The sequence below is a fragment of the Salmo salar genome, chromosome ssa13, assembly GCF_905237065.1.
Source record: "Salmo salar chromosome ssa13, Ssal_v3.1, whole genome shotgun sequence".
Taxonomy (NCBI): domain Eukaryota; kingdom Metazoa; phylum Chordata; class Actinopteri; order Salmoniformes; family Salmonidae; genus Salmo; species Salmo salar.
In genome coordinates this window covers 66,137,213-66,159,392 of record NC_059454.1, presented here as the reverse complement: position 1 = coordinate 66,159,392, position 22,180 = coordinate 66,137,213, and the positions used below count along the sequence as shown (strand labels likewise).

Here is a 22,180-nt window from a genome sequence, read left to right as displayed (position 1 = left end):
TTGCTTTGTCATTATGGGGTATTGTGTGTAGATTGATGAGGAAAAAAACAATTTGATACATTTTAGAATAAGGCTGTAACGTAAGAAATTGTGAAAAAAGTCAAGGGGGTTTGAAAACTTTATGAATGCACAGTATGTATATATATATATATATATATATACACATACATACATATACATATATATATACATACATACACATACATAAAGATTAGCACAAATTAAATAGTTAAAATATAGTCGTTGCTATTCTTTTCAAAATTCTTCAAGCTCTGTCAAGATGTTGGTGATCATGGATAGATAGCAATTTAAGTCTTGCCATAGATTTTCAAGCAGATTTAAGTCAAAACTGTAAATTGGCCACTCAGGAACATTCACCGTCTTCTTGGTAAGCAACTCCAGTGTAGATTTGGCCTTGTGTTGGAGTTTAAAGCCGACTGAAGCAGGTTTCCCTCTAGGATTTTGCCTGTCCTTAGCTCCATCCCGTTTCTTTTCATCCTGACTACCCAGTATTTGCTGATGTCAAGCATACCCATACCATGATGCAGACACCACCATGCTTGAAAATAAGGAAGCAGTTAGTTAGTGCCTTGTTGCATACAAAATGCATGTTTTCAAATATTTGTATTCTGTGTATTTGTTTTACTCTGTCATTTAGGTCATTATTGTGGAGACACTACAATGTTGTTGATCCATCCTCAGTTTTCTCCCATCACAGCCATTGAACTCTGTAGCCGTTTTAAAATCACCAATGGCCATCCCTGAGCAGTTTCATTCCTGTCCTGCAGCTCAATTCATCTTTGATGTGTATTGGTAGTTGAATACAGGGGTTCCCAAATGTTTTCACTCGGGCCCTCCTTCCAGCATTGGGGAACATCCCGCACCCCCCCATGCTTAAATGGATATTCAATGTATGATGTATTATTGTTACCCGTCTCCCAAATCACTGCCCTTCTTTGTGAGGCATTCAAAAAGCTCCCTGGTCTTTGTAGTTAAAACTGTACTTGAAATTCAATACTTGACTGAGTTGTTGTATGTATGGGGTACAGTGGTAGGGTTAGTCGTTAAAAAATGTCAAGCGCTGTTATGTCACACAGAGTGAGTCCATGTAATTTATTTTTTGATTTGTTAAGCTACATTTTACTCCTTGCCTAAACAAATAGGCTGAATACTTACGCAACTACTATATCTTAGTTATATATTTTTCTATTTAACTTAAAATATATTTTCTTCCACTTTGACAGAGTATTTTGTTTAGATTGTTGACAATAAAATTACAATTAAATCCATTATAATCCCTCTTTGTATCACAATCAAATGTTTTACAAAGAAATCCAAGAGGTCTGAATACTTTTGTGAGGCACTGTATTGGTTTCCTGACCCAGTAAGCAGTATTTGGACAGACAGCCATCTTTGGTTTGGTTTAACTGGCTGCAGTCACCAAATGTTAACTTTATTATGTTTGACCCCCCCTCCTCCACACACAAAAGTTCAGTTAGGTATTAGCATGTTCTTAATTTTGTGCCCAAATTATCTCAAAGTATCTGAAATTAAGTGTGTGTGTGGGTAGCCTGAGTGGGGTTAAGGTAATATTCAGTTAGACACTCATGACTCAGGGCTCATGTGCAAAACTGTAGGATCACAATGGCGAACACACACACACGATGGGTAAAAGGTCAAAAGTCAGAGGTCAACTCACCAGCTGGTCACCCTCATCCTCATGGAAGAGCAGAGGCTGCTTGAGCGGGCGCCGCACGTATGCGTGTGTGGTGGTGCCCTGGAAGTACATGGTGGCGAACTTGTACTCCGACAGGTCCTCTTCCTCGTCGTCAGGCAGAGGGACAGCTTCGTCTAAGTCCTCCTCCTCGGTCCGCAGAGCCACTTCCAGGTCCTACAACACACCCATGTAAAAATGCAGAGAGACACAGAGGCATAGAGGCATGCACAGAGGGAGGGACGCAGGCACGCATAGAGGCACACGTGCGTACACACACACACACACACCAGTGGCATAGCGCAGTTTTGCACTGATACCATTTTTTACCCCAGAATATTGACATGGTCTGAGAAAGGGATCTTTTTTTTGACATGGGGGAGAGAAATGTACATTTTATAGCTAATCTCATGTTATTTTACATATTGTGCCATGAGGTGGAGAGAAAATGTTGCTGTTTTAGAGCTCAGGGATTCTGGAAAGATGAGACAATCTCAACATTTTCCACAAATATATTAACACCATTTTAAATATATATTTTGACAGACCAAAGTATCAGCCTCCTAATTATACTTTTTTTAATCCTAAAGTGCCACTAACTAGATTTATGTCAACTCTGCCAGACACCATAAAAGGCATTTCATTTTTACAATTATTCTCCAACAAGTGTATAAAGGCCTTGGCTGTTTAATTTGAACAAATCTGTAATACAAATCTCAAAACATATTTTGGTTTTGGTTTATAGCACTATTAAGAGCTCCAGCATTTTTTCTGGATTTGTTCGAGAAATACTTCAATTGTTTAAGCATATGTTGCGGAACAGAGGTCTTGTTGCCTGACATGTAATGAGGACATGAATAAGGGGACCTTACGGTGAAGTTGACCCTGCTCATTCCTGATTCATTTAGGATTTGAGACAAACCTGATGGGAGTTTTTTTTTTTGGTGGGGGGGGGTTGGGTCCTTGTCGAGGCTGCGGGTGAGTGTGCTACGCCAGTGAGGCACACATGGAGGCAGAGATACAGGCAGGTGCATCCACCGACCCACCCACGCACACGGACAGACATATACATCAAGGCACACAGACACACACATCCTCCATCTAAACCCATACACCTTACATCTATACCCCTACCCCTTGCACATACACCACTGTACCTACACAGACAGTATCTACTGCCCTACTCCCCACCACCGCCCCGAACCAACCCATCTCACCTGGAAGCCGGCCGGCCACTGTCCCTCCAGGTTGGGCAGTGCCCCTGTGTTCCCCAAGAAGCCAAACATCTGGTCCACCATGTCTGAGTGGTCCACCGGCTGATGCCTCTCCCGCTCCACCTATTGTGTTGAGGTTGAGTTATAGGCACAGAGTAAAAACAAAGGACAACATCAAACATATAACACAGGGTACTCTACGTGTAGCTTGGACAGCATAAACTGATCTGGGACTGACTATTGTATATGCAGGTGAGGAAGAGAAAACCAAAATGGGTAATACATTGATCACGTGAATAATAAAAACATAAGTCAACAGAGTATGATATGAAAGTTTACCAGATAAACTAAAGACAAGATATTTGGTAGTAGTAATATTGAATAGGTTAATTAATAGGATATTTTAGCTTGTGAGCTCTACTTCTGGTTGAAATAATTCAAAACCTCCACATAACCTCTTTATGGAACAAATCTCAAATGTGTGACTTTACATCAATTCATGACTAAGTGAAAGTTAAGATTTGCCCCTAAGTAAACAATTAGGTGCTTTAGGAACCTGTTCCACCATCTCCTTCTTTCGTCGAGCCTCCATCTCCCTCTCCTCCTCCTGACGGGTCAGCTCAGCCAGGCGCTCCCTGTGACTCCTCTCGACCTCGGCCCGCCTCACCGTCATCTGGTTCCTCAGGTGCTCCTCCTCTTGGCGCCGCCGGTGCTGAGAAATGGGGGAGAGAGTTGTTTAATCACTTACAAATTTTCATAAATGTTCTTAAATGTTACTAGATGTCAAAGTACAGTAGCAGGAAGTAAACACAGGTTACAAAACATTCAGTAAATGGAAAAAGAAGCAGAAGCTAAAGGAGCATAGATAAAATATGGGTACATCACTGGGGCCAAGTTTCCTGCCATCCAGTACCTATATAATAGGCGGTGTCAGAGGAAAGCCCATAAAATTGTCAGAGACTCCAGTCACCCAAGTTACAGACTGTTTTCTCTGCTACCACATGGCAAGCGGTGCCGGAGTGCCAAGTCTAGGACCAAAAGGCTCCTTAACTGATTCTATCCCCAAGTGATAAGACTACTGAACAATTAATCAATTGGCCAATGGACTATTTACATTGACACCCCATCACCCCCCCCATTTGTTTTGGACACCGCTGCTACTCATTGTTTATTATCTATGCATAGTCACTTCACCCCTACCTACATGTACAAATTACCTCAACTAACCTGTATCCCCGCACACTGACTCGATACCGGTACCCCCTCTGTATATAGCCTCGTTATTGTTATTTTATTACTTTTTATCATTTTTTACTTTAGTTTATTTTGTAAATATTTTCTTAACTCTTTTTGAACTGCACTGTTGGTTAAGGGCTTGTAAGTAAGCATTTCACAGTAAGGTCTACCCTTGTTGTATTCTGCACATGTGACAAAATAAAGTTTGATTTGATCAGATTAAAATTTTGCCCTTCTTGCCTTACTTTAGGCCTGTTGCCTTGCTTTGTGTCTGTGTGTCTATCTCTGTGTGTATGCATATGCCTATGAGTAGTGTAGCATCTTACCTCTGCCCTGAGTCTCTGGGTAATCCTCCGTGCGATCATGCCCCGGGCGTATGCCTGGATGGTGATCACCGCATGCAGCTGCTTCCAAAAGGACCGCCTCACCATGAAACCACGGCAACGGGCCTGTATTTGAGTGACGCAAGTCCTGGCCAATTGGTAGGTGACAAAGAGTTTTCTTGATCTATAGAGGGCTTGGAGGCGCAGGAAACCGACCCTCATCTGGAGAGGAGACGCCAACAAGACTCTCAAACCCCAATATAACATTCTAATAACATAACTTCACCAATATAACACAACTATAACATTATAGAAACATAACTACAACCCATAATTCAGTAACTGTGGGACGTTCTTTTAAGGAACGTCCATTGGGGGACTAAATGTCATTCCTGCCCAGGGATACGTCCAAGTGAACCATCCAGGAAATGGACGGTTGTGAAATGTCAGTAATCATGGATATAGAGGAACTCACCGCACTGTAGTCCTTCCTGCACCGATAGCCGCGCCACATCTTCTGAATGAGTGTCACCCTCAGGTCTCCTCACACTCAGGAAGTTAGTCCTGGAAAACACACAGGGGGAGGGAGGGGAGAGGGGTGGGGAGAGGTGCATATGGAAACATATTATATAATACTGTAGCTCTCAAACACAACATTTGTGAATTGAAATGTCCAGACAATTCAACGGTAGTATCTGAATTAGATCTATGAGGAACAAGTTAAACATTGTTCCTAAGTACAATATGGATAAACAAAAATCTTAAAATTGAAGAGGATCCTTCACCGAATCCCCACTCCACCACCACCGCCGCATGTCCCCTTTCCCCCCCTCTTGCCCCTCCCCCTTTCTCTATCCCCTACAGCCTCACCCTCCCCTCTATTCCCTCCTTCCTCAACTCTCCTTCATTCCTCTTACAGCCTTTTGGATGAGGATGACCTTGTCAGTGATGGCCTTGTCCCTGTCTATCTCCAGCTGCATGTCATGGTGGTCCTGAGACGGAGAGGGAGAGAGAGAGCGGTGGGAGGTGGGAGCGAAAGAGAGTGCACTGTTTATTTTATCGTAATATGTGTAATAATGTAGGTGAAAATATGATATGTCGATTTGCAATCAATGAAATCTAGTCACCTTAAGAAAGATCTTGGTCTTCCCAATCTCCGAGTCGCCATCTCGTCCAAGAACAGCCTCCACTATCTTCTGACACGTCCCTCTCAGGTCCTCCTATGAGAAAACACCAGGGAATGAATGACACCTCTCTGAACTAATAGCCATCTTGAAGTAGAGTAACAGAACATAGTAATATAATCGAAAGTGACAGAAGGGTTGTGTTCATTAGGACAGAAAACAGATGTTCTAAAACGTTTTGGAACAGAAAACAAGCGTTTCTTATTGGAAAAGTCCAGGAGGCCCTCGTTTCAGTCTGGGGTTTTTTCTCGTTTGGTGCCTAATGAACAGGGCCCAGCTCTGCTAACCTGTCTGTTGGCAGGTTTGACTCCGGGCATGAGGACACGGTAACGGTCTACGAACTCTCCGAAGGTGTATCTGATGGGGTAACCGGCGCGTCTGATACGAATGGTCTCCATCATCCCAGAGTACCTCAGCTCACGCACATACAGCTCCCTGTCAAACAGCTAGATGGACAGACACACAGACAGAGTTAAAGAGAACAGCTGTAAGGGAATGGTAAACGAACATCGTGACACACACAGGCACGCAATCACACACACAATCACATGCACACCCACACACAGGCAAATACACCCCCACACACCCTTTTATACTAGTGTGTTCGTCAGGTTGGACTCACCGTTGGTTTCTTGAGCTCGTTGGGTTTGATGCAGCGGACAAAGAAAGGCTGACATACATTGAGGGTTCTCATCAGCAGCTCCAGAGAAAGCTTGAACTGGCTACTCAGAGTAGGGGATCGCTTCCTGGTGTCCATACCCTGGCAACACACACACACACACACAGAGCAATGTATTTGTAATTTTAACAACCTGACCCTGACACTTTGTTTGCTAATCTGAGGGATGGGGCTGGGAAAAATTCAACCACTCTAAAATTCATAGGCCGAGCTATGGATGAAAGGATTGACATGTATAAGTCATATTCTTCAAGTATACCACAAATTGAAATTACAATTGAACAACAGCACCTGCAAATAGGCTACCAGTGCGGCAAGTGCCACTGGTTGCTGGTAAGCTTTTTTAACTTGGACATACATTTTTTCCAACACATGCTAACCTGGAGTTACCTTTCTAATAGGCTATGCTAGAGATTACACTTCCTCTTCCAATTCTAATGTGGGGAGGTCAAAATACTGAAAAGCTATCTACCAAATCTATTCATTTTAAAAATGTTGATTTTATTTTTTAACCTTTATTTAACTAGGCAAGTCAGTTAAGAACAAATTCTTATTCACAATGACGCCCTACCAAAAGACCTCCTGCGGGGACAGGGGCTTAAAAATACAAATAAAGGACAAAACACACATCACGACAAGAGAGACACCACAACACTACATAAAGAGAGACCTAAGACAACAACATAGCATGGCAGCAACACATGACAACATGGTAGCAGCACAAAACAGGGTACAAACATTGGGCACAGAAAACAGCACAAAGGCAAGAAAGTAGAGACAACAAAACATCACGCGAAGCTGCCACAGCTGTCAGTAAGAGTGTCCCTCATTGAGTCTTTGACTGAAGAGATGTGTGCACTTTGAGGACCTTTAACAGAATGTGACTGGCAGAACGGTGTTGTATGTGGAGGGTGAGGGCTGCAGTAGGTATCTCAGATAGGGGGGAGTGAGGCCTAAGAGGGTTTTATAAATAAGCATCAACCAGTGGGTTTTGCGACGGGTATACAGAGAGGACCAGTTTACAGAGGAGTATAGAGTGCAGTGATGTGTCCTATAAGGAGCATTGGTGGCAAATCTGATGGCCGAATGGTAAGGAACATCTAGCCGCTCGAGAGCACCCTTACCTACCGATCTATAAATTATGTATCCGTAATCTAGCACAGGTGGGATGGTCATCTGAATCAGGGTTAGTTTGGCAGCTGGGGTGAAAGAGGAGCGATTACGATAGAGGAAACTAAGTCTAGATTTAACTTTAGCCTGCAGCTTTGATATGTGCTGAGAGAAGGACAGTGTACCGTCTAGCCATACTCCCAAGTACTTGTATGAGGTGACTACCTCAAGCTCTAAACCCTCAGAGGTAGTAATAACACCTGTGGGAAGAGGGGCATTATTCTTACCAAACCACATGACCTTTGTTTTGGAGGCGTTCAGAACAAGGTTAATTAAGGGTAGAGAAAGCTTGTTGGACACTAAGAAAGCTGTGCTGTAAAGTGTTTAACAGAAAATCCGGGGAGGAACCAGCTGATTATAAGACTATCATCTGCACATAAATGGATGATAGCTTCCTTCTGCCTGAGTGTTGTTGATGTAAATTGAGAAGAGCGTGTGGTCTAGGATCAAGCCCTGGGGTAATCCCTTGGTTACAGGCAGTGGCTAAGACAGCAGATGTTCTGACTTTATACACTGCACTCAGAGCGGTAGGTAGCAAACCAGGCCAAAGACCCCTCAGAGACACCAATACTCCTTTGCCGGCCCACAAGAATGGACTGGTCTACTGTATCAAAAGCTTTGGCCAAGTCAATAAGAATAGCAGCACAACATTGCTTACAATCAAGGGCAATGGTGACATCATTTAGGACCTTTGTTGCAGTGACATATCCATAACCTGAGCTGAATCCAGATTTCATACCAGAGAGAGAAAGAATACTATAGACATCAAGAAGGCCAGTCAGTTGATAATTTATTAGATTTTCCAACACTTTTGATAAACAGGGCAAAATAGAAATTAGCCTATAACAGTTAAGATCAGCTTGATCTCCCCCTTTAAAATAAAGGATCCACAGTGGCTACCTTCCAGGCAATGGGAACCTCTCCAGAGAGGAGACAGGTTAAAAGGTCAGAGATAGGCTCTGCGATGATAGGGGCTGCAACTTTAAAGAAGAAAGGATCTAAACCATCTGACCCAGATTTTTTGGGGTCAAATTTAAGGAGCTCCTTTAGCACCTTTGACTCAGTGACTGCCTGAAGGGAGAGGTAAAAAAGAGGGAGGAGCATCGGGGCTAGTCGCATTAGAAGGGGTGGGAGATGAGGAAATGTTGGACGGGCATCGACTTCAGGATAGCTTGAGTGCACTTATTTCTCATTTTGCCTGAACGAGAGCCAGTCAGCCTGAGTATGCATGTGCCGAGCTTTTCGCAAAATGGGATTCTTGAGGTGAAGTAACTCTGCCAGATCACGGTCGAACCAGGGACTGAACCGGTTTTTAATTCTCATTTTCTTAAATGGGGGCATGTTTGTTAACAATACCCCTGAAAATATCAAAAAAGAAGGTCCAAGCGTCTTCGACAGAGGGGATCAAGCTGATTCTATACCATTTTACAGAGGTCAGTTATTGAAGAACGGCTTGATCTTGCCATTATCTGATAAGACAAGACATGCACATTTCGTTTTTTGATAACATATGATGGGGTCCCTGGGTTGCCGGTTTAACTGGGAGGGGGGGTCACTGGGCAAGAAAAGGTTGAAGACCCCTGGTGTAAACTCTAAACACAACTCTAAATCACAGTATTTCTCAAATAGTGGGTTCGGACCCCCTGCTGGGTTGTGGCCAGTTCCTGCTAGGTTGCAGTGACAAATGACGTGGTCACAGGTAAAAAAAAATATTTGAGAATCACTGTTTTAATATTAGTACCACTGGGGTGAAGACTGAAAAGAAAGAGGGACAGAAAAAGGTTTGAGTTCCAGAGGATGGATGGATGAATGATAGAGGGGAGTTTTGGGAGAAACAAGATACACAAGGTTTATTGGCAGCAGTGAGATCTGGATTTACCCAGGGATGTGTATAAACCCTGGATGACTGACAGGGTGCGTAGCCATCTTGGTACTCCTCTTCCATAGTAAAAAAAGTTTTTGGAAGCAATATAAATGCATTTATTAATGTCTACATTCTGTTTTGACACTTATTCTATTACAGACACCTTAATGCATTTTTTTTTAAAATATATATATATATATATATATATATATATATATATATATATATATATATATATATATATAGGAGATGACTACTAATGTTACTGTCCCCACTACAACAACAAAAATTAATACTTAAATACATGTTATTTCGTTCTTGAAACATTTAACTGAAATGCTGTATAATTCCATTCGTTCCTATGGAGGACTGCTCCTACTTGGGAGTACCAATATGGCCAACCGGTTGCTTCAAAGCCTTTCAATGGACAATGCATAGCATCAGCAATCCAGGGTTTATATACAGAATTGTTTTACCACAGAAGGAATGGCCGTTGTTTACCTTCGGAGGAGTGGTGGGCAGCAGATAGCAACACAGAAACTGGGGTCAGACAGAACACAACCAAAACGAGAGAAAGAGATGAAGAGAGGCATGGCTAATACCACCGCTCCCCTAATGCTAAGGGAAAAAACAGTAGTAGGAATAGTAAAGAAAAGTAAGAATTGAGAGTGATCGCTTGATGATATCATCACTGGGAGACAGAAAACTTCCGACTATAGGTCACAAAAGCTGTCATTACCATAGAAAAATAAGTGGGTACACTTTTAAAATGGCTACCGGTCCACCCATTACAGACCTGTTGACTTGAACGGGGAGGCACGGTCTAGTTATTGTATTTATATAGTCTAAACCTTCTCTGGAATTCCACCATCGTGACCTACTCTAAGCCTTTCTCCCTTATGCTTAGTGGACACAGCCTGGTGAAGTGTGTAGGGAAAATACATTCAAGACGTCATCGTAACATCATCACTATGTGACCACCAGACACGTCATCGCTCACCATGGCGACGTCAGCCTGGAAGATCTGCTTGATAAACTTGTTCTTGGAGGAGTGGACCAGCTGGATAATGTCAGTGTGGAGGCTGTCACGATTCTTCTCCAGGAAGCCTGAAACACACAGGAGTCAGCCACGTCCAATCCCAAACAAACCCCTAGCCCCGGCCCCTTAACCATGCACTTGTGGAGATATGATAGGTGTAAATAATCAGATGGCATATCCTCTCTGATCTTCACAAGTGCCTAGGGTGTAAGGGGCTAGGAGTTGATTTGATATGGAGCATATGAACAATTTATAGACTTGCTGGAGTTCAATACCTTGTCTTTTGACCATGAACCTACCTATTGAATCCAACAAAGTCCTACTACATGGAGAATCAGGGACTTTATTATGTGATTGCAATGAATTGTGTTGAGTGTGAAGCCAATGCCTTACAATAGGCCTACCTCTGGTCTCGTAGTAGACCACCCCAGCAAAGTGCTGGATGCCAAACTGGGTCTCGTAGGTGTTCTTAGGGGGGTGGTAGTTGGTGTTGAGTTTGTGCTGGGAGTTGAGTTTATACAGCATGGTAGACTCTGTTCCCTGAGAGACATAAACAGAGAAAAAACATTTAGGCTGCGTCTGAAATTATACCCTATTCACTATATGGTCCGCTGTAGCTTAGTTGGTAGAGCATGGCACTTGCAACGGAAAGATAGTGGGTTCAATTCCTGGGACCACCAGTACAAAAATTGTATGCATGCATGACTAAGTTACTTTGGGTAAAAGCAGCTGCTAAATGGCATATACAGTATTATTATTATTATTATAATAAAGGGGGCATAGGATTAGGGTGCTAATTCGCACCAAAAACAATTCAATAGCACTTTTTTAACCCACTCGGGGGCAAAGGCATAGTTGTTGTGCAACACGGGGATCCTCTCTGCATGTCTCTTCGATAATTTGACACAAAAACCGGTCCCTCGGTACAGAGTTTTAAATAACAAACGTTCAGTTCCTCCAACTGTCCATCCCCTCTCACAACACCTAAACACAAATATGCATATTGATTTACATAAAATGGTAAATTGCCAAATTGGTACTGTACCTTGGGGAACTTGCTCTCCTCGTCTATGAGAGATATGATGTTCATGGGTTTATTGGCGATCATATCCAGGGCATCCTGGTTGTCAGTGAACTCGATGTGCTGCCAGTTGATGTCCTCTAGGTTGTACTCCTCCTGCTCCAGCTTGAACACATGCCTCACAAAGAACTGCTGCACGTTCTCATTGCACAGCTGCTCAAAGCTTCAGGGAAGAAGAAACATAGCCGGTTAGTCAACAGCCAATTAATTTAAGGGTGTGGCTATCCTTACTTTGATGGTCAAATTTGTCCAGGTGTGTGTGTGGTTATTTGTGTGTACGTCTGTGATTCTCGCTGGCAAAATGTATCCACAGCTGCTCAAATCTACAGGGAAGGAATGAAGCGAGGGCCAGTCCCTAGACAGCCATTAGACTATAAAGCCATGCAGTGAGCATGTCAACCGCACAAATCAACAAAAGAGGCTGTCGCCATTGTCTGACTTTAGTCGGGCACATACCATTGTCATCAAATTTTCCAATAGAGAATGGAAATCAGAACAATTATGTCATTTCATGTTCCATATACAACGTCTCCTAAATATAAAAACAAAGCTTTCAGACTTTTGAATTTGAACCAAATGGCTACAACATCCCCAAAGCTTGGGTCAGTCAGAGGACTCACCTGTTGACAATGAAGTTCTCGAAGCCAAAGATGTCGAGCAGGCCAATGGACCCAAGCTTATGATCTTACTCTCACAGGACGGAGGTCTGAAGATGGCCGCGTTGATCTTGTCCACGATCCACACAAACAGCCTCCCATAGATACCCTGGGACAGGAGGGACAACGTTCATTTACACCATGTGTGGGTGTCGTAGATGCTCTCGGAGGAACAGCTTTCATTAGACAGAAGGCAACTTTGACCTTCTGTGAGGAATCCGATTTAGGAGTGTGTGTGTGTCCTCACTTTCATAATAAAAGGTGTCCGTGTTCACATGTATGTATGTATGTATGCATGCATGTATGCATGTATGCATGTATCTATGCATGTGAGGGTCCTGACCTTGACGAAGGCATCCCTGACATCCAGGCCCTGTTCCGTGCTGAGGGGGGTGGACACATTTTCGCCCCGGGTGATCAGGGTACGAGTGGTTAGACATGACATCACGTCCTTAAGGTCCACCTCAACAACAACACAACAACATACTGTAGTAGAGTACAACAACAACACAATACACAAACACCATACACAGTGACGCAGTCTACAGTACAAGCCCAACATAGAGATCATGTACAGGTAAGACTACTACCAACCTCCATCAGAGATGCGACAGTGGACAGGTCTGGAGATCGCACCACCACGCAGGCATCCAGGTTGTCATAGCAACGGGCTGTTGGAGTGTATGTGTTATAAAGGGGGAAAGCAAGTCATTTAGCCAAGAAATTTTAACAAGTGCATTTTTTTACTTCTAACTCAATTGCTAACTTGTCGTCAGGTGCCAGTTTAGGCTGACTACCCCTCAATAAACCTCTCGCAAAATTCACTAAGTGAGAACAAGACAGGGCTTAACAACTAACACAAACATTCCGATGACTCTTTGGCATCACTGCTCTAGATAGTACAGTGTCTATCTATGTCAGGGATGCGCAACTGGCGGCCCGCGGATGCCCTCAGATCCATAAAAAAAACAAGAATTAGTCAGGGTCTCAACTTACTGTTGCAAGTTAGAATAGTAGAATACACAAGGTGCAATTTCCACATTTTCTCTACACACCATGGCAAAATGTGTAGAATTGCAGGAAATTAGCTGTAAAACAGAAAAATGTTCCTCTCTGCCCCATAGCAAAATGTGTAGAATGGAACTGAATTAACTCTAAAAGTTGAAAGATTTCTCTCAACTGTCAAGAGGGGTATAAACGTAGGTACGCAGATCAACTGAGTTCAGATTTTTTGTGGCTCCCACCCCCATCAAAGGCCCTTCCCTGATCTATGTAGTGTGTGTTCATGCCAGTGTTGGTTCCTAATATCGCCTCACTTTCTGCTGCTCCAACATGTAATCGTCAATAACACTTTTAATATTTAAAAAAAATAAATCACTTGTGGGCAGGGCTACAAATTAACATTTTTAATTGGTAGCACTGGTTAGGATCACCATATGAAATTTATGAGCACGAAAAGGAGATTTTTGGAATTCACTTTTGAAGCACATGTTGTGCCCTAGAACCTAATATGTAACACTATAAATACGTCAGCTTATTATAAAAGTAAAAATGTTGATACGAATACCTGTCATTGAAATTACAAAGTAATTTGTGGAATATTAGGTTTCTACATTGTGTAAAAACACTATTTTCCTATTGAGATGCATTACATGTACAATTGTACACCGTCTCTTTAAAAACGTCAGGTTTGTAACGACAACATGCAAGAGATCGTCATTTCATTGCTATGATCATTGATCTCCTGTTTTTTTTTCTTCATAATTGCACAGCGCTCCCAAAATAAAACTCCTGGCCTAACAAGCTAAATATTTTGTTGCATATGCGACCAGATTAGTCACACTTTAGGGCTCTGCTTGTAGCCGCAGCAAACAGTGCATGAACGTAAGCCTTTTTTTTCCTACAGTTGCTTTTCTCTGCCTAGCTCCTGTGCCAAATTGAAAGTCATTGTATTGTGCAACAACACTCCCTTTCCAAAATGGCCACCTCAGCTCACCCTCGTAGCGCAATTTGCCCATGTGCAGGATGGCCACCAGTAGTTTGGATATCTCCCAGTTCTCTGTGTCTGTGAACATCAGCACCTTCATGGCCGACAGGATGCTTGAGTACTCCTTCAGGTCGTCACACTTCGTACAGTTCCCGTGGATAGGGACACACACACATATGCATAGGTATTCCTATACGCTGGGAGCTATACACACGCGCAAGGACAGAAGGATGCACGTAGGGCAACTGCGGTGACAATTTTACTGCCACAACAACAGTCATGACCGCAGTAAAATTCCACATGACAGTTGAGTCACGTAATCTCCTCGTATGCACTCTGGACATGCTTGGTGGTACCCAACTCGCTAACGACCATCAAGTCGCTAAAGGCCTGGTACTCAGAGCTCTATTGTCCCTCTAACCACTCTGATATCAATGCAAATGTCGAAAATCACATCCAACACTTATCATCAAAACAGTATGTGCTTTTAAACTCACCTCACAGTGATTGATCAATTTGAAGAAATAAGTTCAACAGCAGGTTGAAACTGAGTGGAAAACAGTCGTTGTGGATGTTGTTTCAAAGCCAAACACAAAGAAATGGACAGCGCTTTCTAAGGTGATGATTAATTCAAAACACCCATATGCATATTAGGGCGTATACATATGCATAGACCTATATACTGTATGAGCCAAGCCTGAAAACAATTACTGAATTAATATAATGATTGTGTAGTTATACAATACAAAACCAACCGCATATTACGCATGTTAAAAATAAACGTATTCAAGATGTTTACATAATTCATCTAGCCTATGCTAAAAAATGTATGAAAATTATAGTAATCGCCTTTGAGTGTGGACTGTATCATTATGCATACTGGATGGACTGGTTACCTTGTGCTACACTCCAAACGTTCTATCCACGAGTCTGGGAGAGAACGTATAGGCCTAGGTGATGCTGTTGGTTCATTGATTGTGCAGGGCGGCTTACAGAGTTGGCCTAAAATTGTGAATTTGTATTTGATTTTGAATAGCCTAGTAATAGGAAATGTTTTATATTTTCATAATAAATAGGCTGACCATTACCTTTAACAACAGAATATCTCAGCACTGTTCCAACTCCTCTCCTTCATTCCTTTCTCGAGCAAGCAGAGGGAGGGGCTGTCAATAACAGTTCATTCATTAAATATGTTACTATCGATGTTCCCAAACAGAGTTCACTTGATTTCTCAAATGAAGCACTGGGTAGTTGCAAAAACAGGGTTGGAGATCCCATGGCATACAGAGTTTGGGCGAGAGGCTGCATGCTCATCAAACAGTGGTTGATGTGTGGAATGAAATAACCAGAGTATTCTACCGGGCATGAGTGAACCCACGGGAAGGCAGCCTCTATTCGCTATTGGAGTGCATACGGATGACATATATTTTTTTCCCCTGCACCTGCCAATTTGATAATGGGCCATTCTAAAGCGAAACTAATTTGACATATTAGTTAAAACAAGATTCATTTGAGAATAGTCTGATGGTCTGCTAAATGACTTAAATGTAAATGTAAATGTAATGGTTGAGAATATGATCACTTGATAAAAGAACAGAGTGTGCAGCCTGTGGCAAGGAACAGAGAGAGCAAGCTTTTTTTACGACTTTCTCAAATAATCAATAGCTTGTAGTCGCATCATGCAGCCCATACATGTTTTGATTTCTAAGACATTCTAAAAGGTTTGTATCATTCACAACTAATGTTGGCAAATAACTAGATTTAGCATATAGGACCTGGTTCAAATGATCACTTTTATGCTCAACATAACCACTTCATATGCGCACTCGCTCCGGAATGGGAAAAATATCCTTTCTATTTTATTCAGCTAAGTTCAATTATATTCTTCAACTATAAAATCATAAAATAATGGCACAGGACTTATAAGCATATCTTGTCTGCTAAATGAACAAGCCTACAGCCTATAGCAAGACGCATAGTCAGATAACATACATTAGGCCAACTCAAATTGTTCATCTGAAATACATTTTCTTCATATCATAATGTTTCTTTAGACCTTAAATAATGGATTGGTTGTGATGGTGTATATTAAATTGATTTATCAGACGTGTTTAAATGTAGATGTTCCTAAGGTGTGCATCAGCAGCTTGTATTTGTGGAGGCCTGGAGATGCTAAACATGATTATGTTAATTTGGGTAAATTACCGTGAGACCTGCAGTCTTTTGCATGACAATAACCGGCTGACAAAATGTCATGACCACCACAGCCCTAGATGCATGCCAACTTGCGAACACACACAGTGTATACACGTGTACACCGGGAGTTGTACACATGCACACAGGACCTCAATACAGTACCAGGCGGTGTCAGAGGAAGGCCCTAAACACTGTCAAAGACTCTAGCCACCCAAGTCATAGATTGTTCTCTCTGCTACTGCACGGCAAACTGTACCTCAAGCAATAAGACTGCTAGATAGTCCGGGTAGATATTTGGTTAACTATCTACATTGACCCATTTTGCTCTTTTTGACTCCACCCACACATAGTTACACTGGCACTCCAACACATACACACACACACACTCTCACACAGCACATATACACAGGCACACATTCGCCACACACATACTGGCACACTTCCACACTCATCACATACGCTGCTGCTACTGTTGATTATCTATCCTCTTGCCTAGTCACATTACCCATACCTATATGTACATATCTACCTCAGTTTCCTCTTACCCCTGCACATCAACCCAGTACTGTTACCCCATGTATATAGCCAAGCAATCATTGCTCATTGTGTATTTTTTTCTATATCTTTTTTTTATTCAAATTTTTCCTATTCTGCATTGTTTGGAAGGGCCCGTGTGTAAGCATTTCATTGTTAGTCTACACCTGTTTTTTAAAAAGAATGTGACAATTAAAACTTGATTTAACACACACACACACACACACAAAGATGAAAGTGCCCACGCACTCACATACTGTAGCACACGCATGCACACACACACGCTCACACACACACTACTCACTATGGTGAGGTAGGGGTAGTCAGTGGCGAGTCCCAGGCCAAGCTTGTTCTTCAGTTCTGGAGCCATGCCCCGCAGCATACAGTAGAAAATGTGGTAGTTCCTCTCATCCGCAGCCTGTGGGTAGAGTAACAGCAGGGTCGTGTTCATTGGGTACAAAGTTTAAGAAAACGGGAATCTGTCTGCAAACTTGAGACGTCTCCATTATGTACTGTTATATTCTGGCCCCTGTATATCCCCTCCCCCTGAACCCTTACCTGTCTGCAGACTCGGACTTCTCCAGAAGGTACTGTTCTATCTTGGCCCCCTCGATGGCCCCTCTCTTGTTAAAGTGAATGTCGATGTATTTCCCAAAGCGACTGGAGTTGTCATTCCGAATAGTCTTAGCGTTCCCGAACGCTGCATGGATGAAAGAATAAAGCTCTGAGTTAGCTAAGAGAGACATTGACTGGATGTATACTGTAGGGCGATGCATCCTTTTCCCAATCCACATGTAGAGTACCCAGATAGAAACTTTAGAAGGTGCAAATGGGGCATTAGACATAAGAGGCCCAGTTGTAGTGTTAATTCTGGGTCACACCAGATGTCATAGAAAGGTGAATTAATGCCCTGCATGGCTTAAGCCAAACTGTAGGATCACTACTCATGGTCTGGAAGGTGTTTACTTCACCCCTGTACTAGTTCCAGGGGAAGGCACACACGTCCTACATCTGTCTAGATGTCTTTCAAGAACTCTTTGAAGAATGCATTCCAAGTTCAGCTTTTCTTACACAGCTTCTGTGATTCTAGCCTCATTACAAACCATAAACAAACCCTAAAACTGTCCCTGGGGCAGTTTGGAGCGAGTGTATCTCTACATTCTACACAACATTTGCCTTGCCATGTAACACTAGGACAAGTTGGCCTAGGCAGAGACAGACAGCATGCACCCTAGCTCTTAAATGTCAGTGCTGAGTGGATGTAGTGAGTCTCACAGAATTCAATAGAACACTAGAATGGACATTGGCATCCAAGAAACACAACTACAAGACAACAATCTTGGTCAGTTTTTTTTCTTCTCAAATAGACTGGTTTGTAATTTGACCAAGATGGCTGCCATTAATAGCCCATTCTAATGTCTCATCTCTATGTTGAGTCTAACCTTCCAGTATGGGGTTGGCTGGCCTCCAGGAACTGTTGCTCTATCCAGGAGTGTTGTCCACTGATGGCTGCCAGGAACTGCAGGATCAACTTGGTGCTCTCTGTCTTACCGGCCCCAGACTCACCACTGAGGAACACAGGAGGAGATACAATATTTTTCTGTACAGAGGCAGACAAGCAGACAGACAGGCAAACACCCATGCAGGCACGCAGGCGCACACACACACACACACAGAAACTCAAACACATGTACACTTAAATAGAGGAACACAACGCACACACACACACCAATACAATACACTAACCTGATGATACAGCACTGGTCCTTGTTGTTCCTCTGCATGTTGAAGTAGCAGTTGTCTGCGATGGCAAAGATGTGAGGTGGCATCTCCCCAATCTTCTTATTGGTGTACATGCGGATATGGTCCGGTGTGTAGATGGGCAGCAGCTGGTAAGGGTTTACTGCCACCAGAATTGACCCTGTGTAAGTCTGCAGGCAAAGGTCAAAGTCAAAAGGTGAAATGGCCAAGGGTCATGCCAAGATCAGGGCAACAATGTCATCCGTGAGGCTTTAGTGATCGCTTGATTTGTCGCTAGTGATAGTACGATTTGTCGCTAGCGATGCCATGATTTATCGCTTTCTTTCACTGTGATTGTGATTAGGGTAGTCACTAGGCTTGTGATCACTGAGATAATGTGTAAGCTAAGGAACCAGCGGGGGTTGTGGCCAGGGGAAGAGTGGAAGAACATAACCAATATGCCAGCATAACCATATAAGAAAGTAAGTAAAATAACCACGCAGACAAATCCTATAACAGTTCATCATACATCAACAACATGAGCTACACGTCACTAAACAAGGTCACTATGTTTTATAGAATACATTCTAAACTACACTTCCTTGTTATTTGAAGGACTCATACAATATCAAATGATGGTCCTGTAGTGGTAACAAAAGCGAGCAGACAGTGCTGCAGGGGTGGCTCACATAGATGACACACTCGTTGTAGCGGATGAGCAGGTTGCGCAGGATCCTATCCTCGTTGAGGTCCCCCAGAGGGATCATATCCTCCACCCCGTGGACGGAGGTGGGATGCATGGGCTTAATATTGGTGGCATTCTGGGGCAAGATCCAGTGCTCCTGATGGGGGAACAGTTATAGTCACAGCCATTGAGGAACTATGGTGTCATAGTCTACTGTGTGTCCATGTCGGTTTGTTAGATCAAGTAAAGGCCCTGTTTGAATCCTTCCTTCCTTCCTTCCTTCCTTGAAGTAATCACTGATATAACATGACTGAATAGGTGTAAGCAAGCTTTCCATGGCATTACTTTCAATTATGTAATGTAATGATAACTTCAAGGAAAGGAGGAATGAGAGATGCATTTCAGGAGTATTCGAACAAGGCCAATGTCTTGTTTCATCAACATCGCGTCAATGTTTTGTCAAAGTATTTTCACCGTCTTGTCAGGTCTTGTCAATGTCTCATCATGTCTTGTCATTGTCAACTTTTGTGTGGACTCACCCTCCCCTCATCGTCCAGCACCTGGATCTGTCCCGAGTCACAGAGCTTGACCACGGCTCCCACCGGGACGACGAACTCCCGGCCCCAGGGGCGAAAATCTGATATCAACTTTGGGGGGGACAATTACATGAAATTTTCTCAAGAGCAATTCCTGAGGGGGACACCAAAAGTAGTGCTGTAACACATAGCCTACATTGTAATATGGTAAATGTATATTGAGGAACCAAAGAAATAAGGTGTTTGCCGTACTCCTAACTACCGGTACCCAAAACTACACAACTACTCACAACAGCAATACCATTGCCTTTAACAAATCTTAGTTCAGTCACCAGTTTAAGTTGAGAGTGGGGGTATCCATGGCATTTTCCAATTATGTTCCTATTTTACAAGTTAAAAAATGGAGAACCTTTCATAACGTTGCCAAACAAAGACTCAACAAACTTACCTGAGACTCCCTGTCTCTGCCAGTCTGTCCCTGCATATCTGTCCCCAACTCTGCTGTCTGTGTGCCATCTGTTGCCTGCTCTGCCTAATGACATCATTGTGAAACACTTCCATTATAATTTCTTTTCTTTCTTATGAACATTTTATCAACTAGTCTTTGAGATATTAGGCTACTAGGTTCTTACTTTGCGTTTTGGTGTACTGAAAAATACTCTGATGTCCGTCTTTTATTTTTCTGCCATTTTTCTACCTGGCTGGCTGGCTACACACACACACAGTGTGTAGGCTATTTACAGTAGGAGATGGGCTTCTATCATCTTATCTTTTATCATTCTATTTGGGCTTCGATCTAAAAGGTAGCTAGCAAATGTGAAACGGATTAAAATGACAAGAGTTGACAGCTGTATGAGTTCACCATTTACACAACATATGCTGCAACCTTTTGTAATTTTAATAGTTTGTTTCATATTGGCTGGCTTCCAACAATAGCTGAATTTGCAAAGCTAGCGAGCACCAATTCAGTTTCAGTGGTGTTTGCTATAATCTTTGCTACCCGGGTTAAATAAAATAAATAAATAAAAGATCCCTTGCGACAATTTAGCTTTTGCAACGAGACCATTAAATATATTTAAGACAATGGTAGAAGAGAGTGTAGTTCTGTTCAGTTTGGACTTCAGTTTATCGCTAACCTTATCACAGGGACTTTGAAGCACTAACTTACATCATCTGCATGCTGATCTCGGAATAAATTGACGATAGCAAAGATTCCATCTTTGACGAGGCCACATAAATGGAATAGGTACTAGCTAGCTTAATAGTTCATATTTGCGCGCTAGCTCTGCATATTCAGCTAGTGTGTGTGCGCGATTGACTGGATTAACCTCACGTCAGTTACGTTCATTGAGTGCCTTTCAGACAGTAGATACGACCTCTGTTACCTAGCAAGCTAAGGAACTGGCAGTGGATCAAACCATTGTGAGGAAAAGGGTGGGTGGGTCGCAATCTTTTGAAACTTAAAAACGCGCTATTAAGTGTCTATAATCAGCACAATTGCTTTCATTGCGTATTATTAATATTATTTAAATTACATAGTTATGTTTCAGTGATATATTGGGGGGGACAAATCATATTTGTGTCCCCCCCGTCCCCCCCCGCGATTTCCGCCCCTGCCCGGCCCGTCTTGAGGTCCAACCAGACATAGTCCCCCTGGAACGCAACCACAAATACAACCAGTGGTCAGGAAGGAATTCTCAGCAAACTCATTCAGCAATTGAATCTGCTAGATCTTTTCGAGAGCTGCTGTCCCATACAGAGATTTTCACACAAGTTGAATACATTACATTTGCCATTCCAATATGTTAAGAACATGATTTCAATATATTGTCTAATAGGGGTGGGTCTAGCTCTGGTCTAGGACGGGATTTTCATGTTTTCTTAAGCCCCACGTTATGCCCTGGACTTGTTGTCAATATACTTGCAAATTTAAAATGCATTTCAAACCACATTTGTTTGTATTTACTGAAGTACATACTTGATGAGAATGTGATTACTTTACAATAGTAATATAATAAAGTTCACTAGTAACATCTCACTCTGGCAACAGACTCAAAAGTCTGGTCTAAGGTCACATTAAATAGTGGAGCAATAGCACACTTAATCAAATCAAATCAAATTGGATTAGTCACATGCGCCGAATACAACAGGTGTGGACCTTACAGTGAAATGCTTACTTACGAACCCCCTAACCAACAATGCAGCTTTAAAAAAAGATGGATAAGAATAAGAAATAATAGTAACAAGTAATTAAAGAGCAGCAGTAAAATAACATGAGACTATATATAGGGGGGGGGTGTACCGGTACAGAGTCAATGCACCTCATAATCCCTCCTGACACA

At 42.5% G+C, this 22,180-nt stretch overlaps 1 pseudogene; it reads right to left on the bottom strand.

Annotated features, from left to right (window-relative positions):
- Positions 1 to 21,484, bottom strand: part of LOC106567604 (unconventional myosin-VIIa-like) — a 57,918-nt pseudogene extending 36,434 nt beyond the window's left edge.
- Between the last annotated feature and the right edge of the window lie 696 nt (positions 21,485 to 22,180).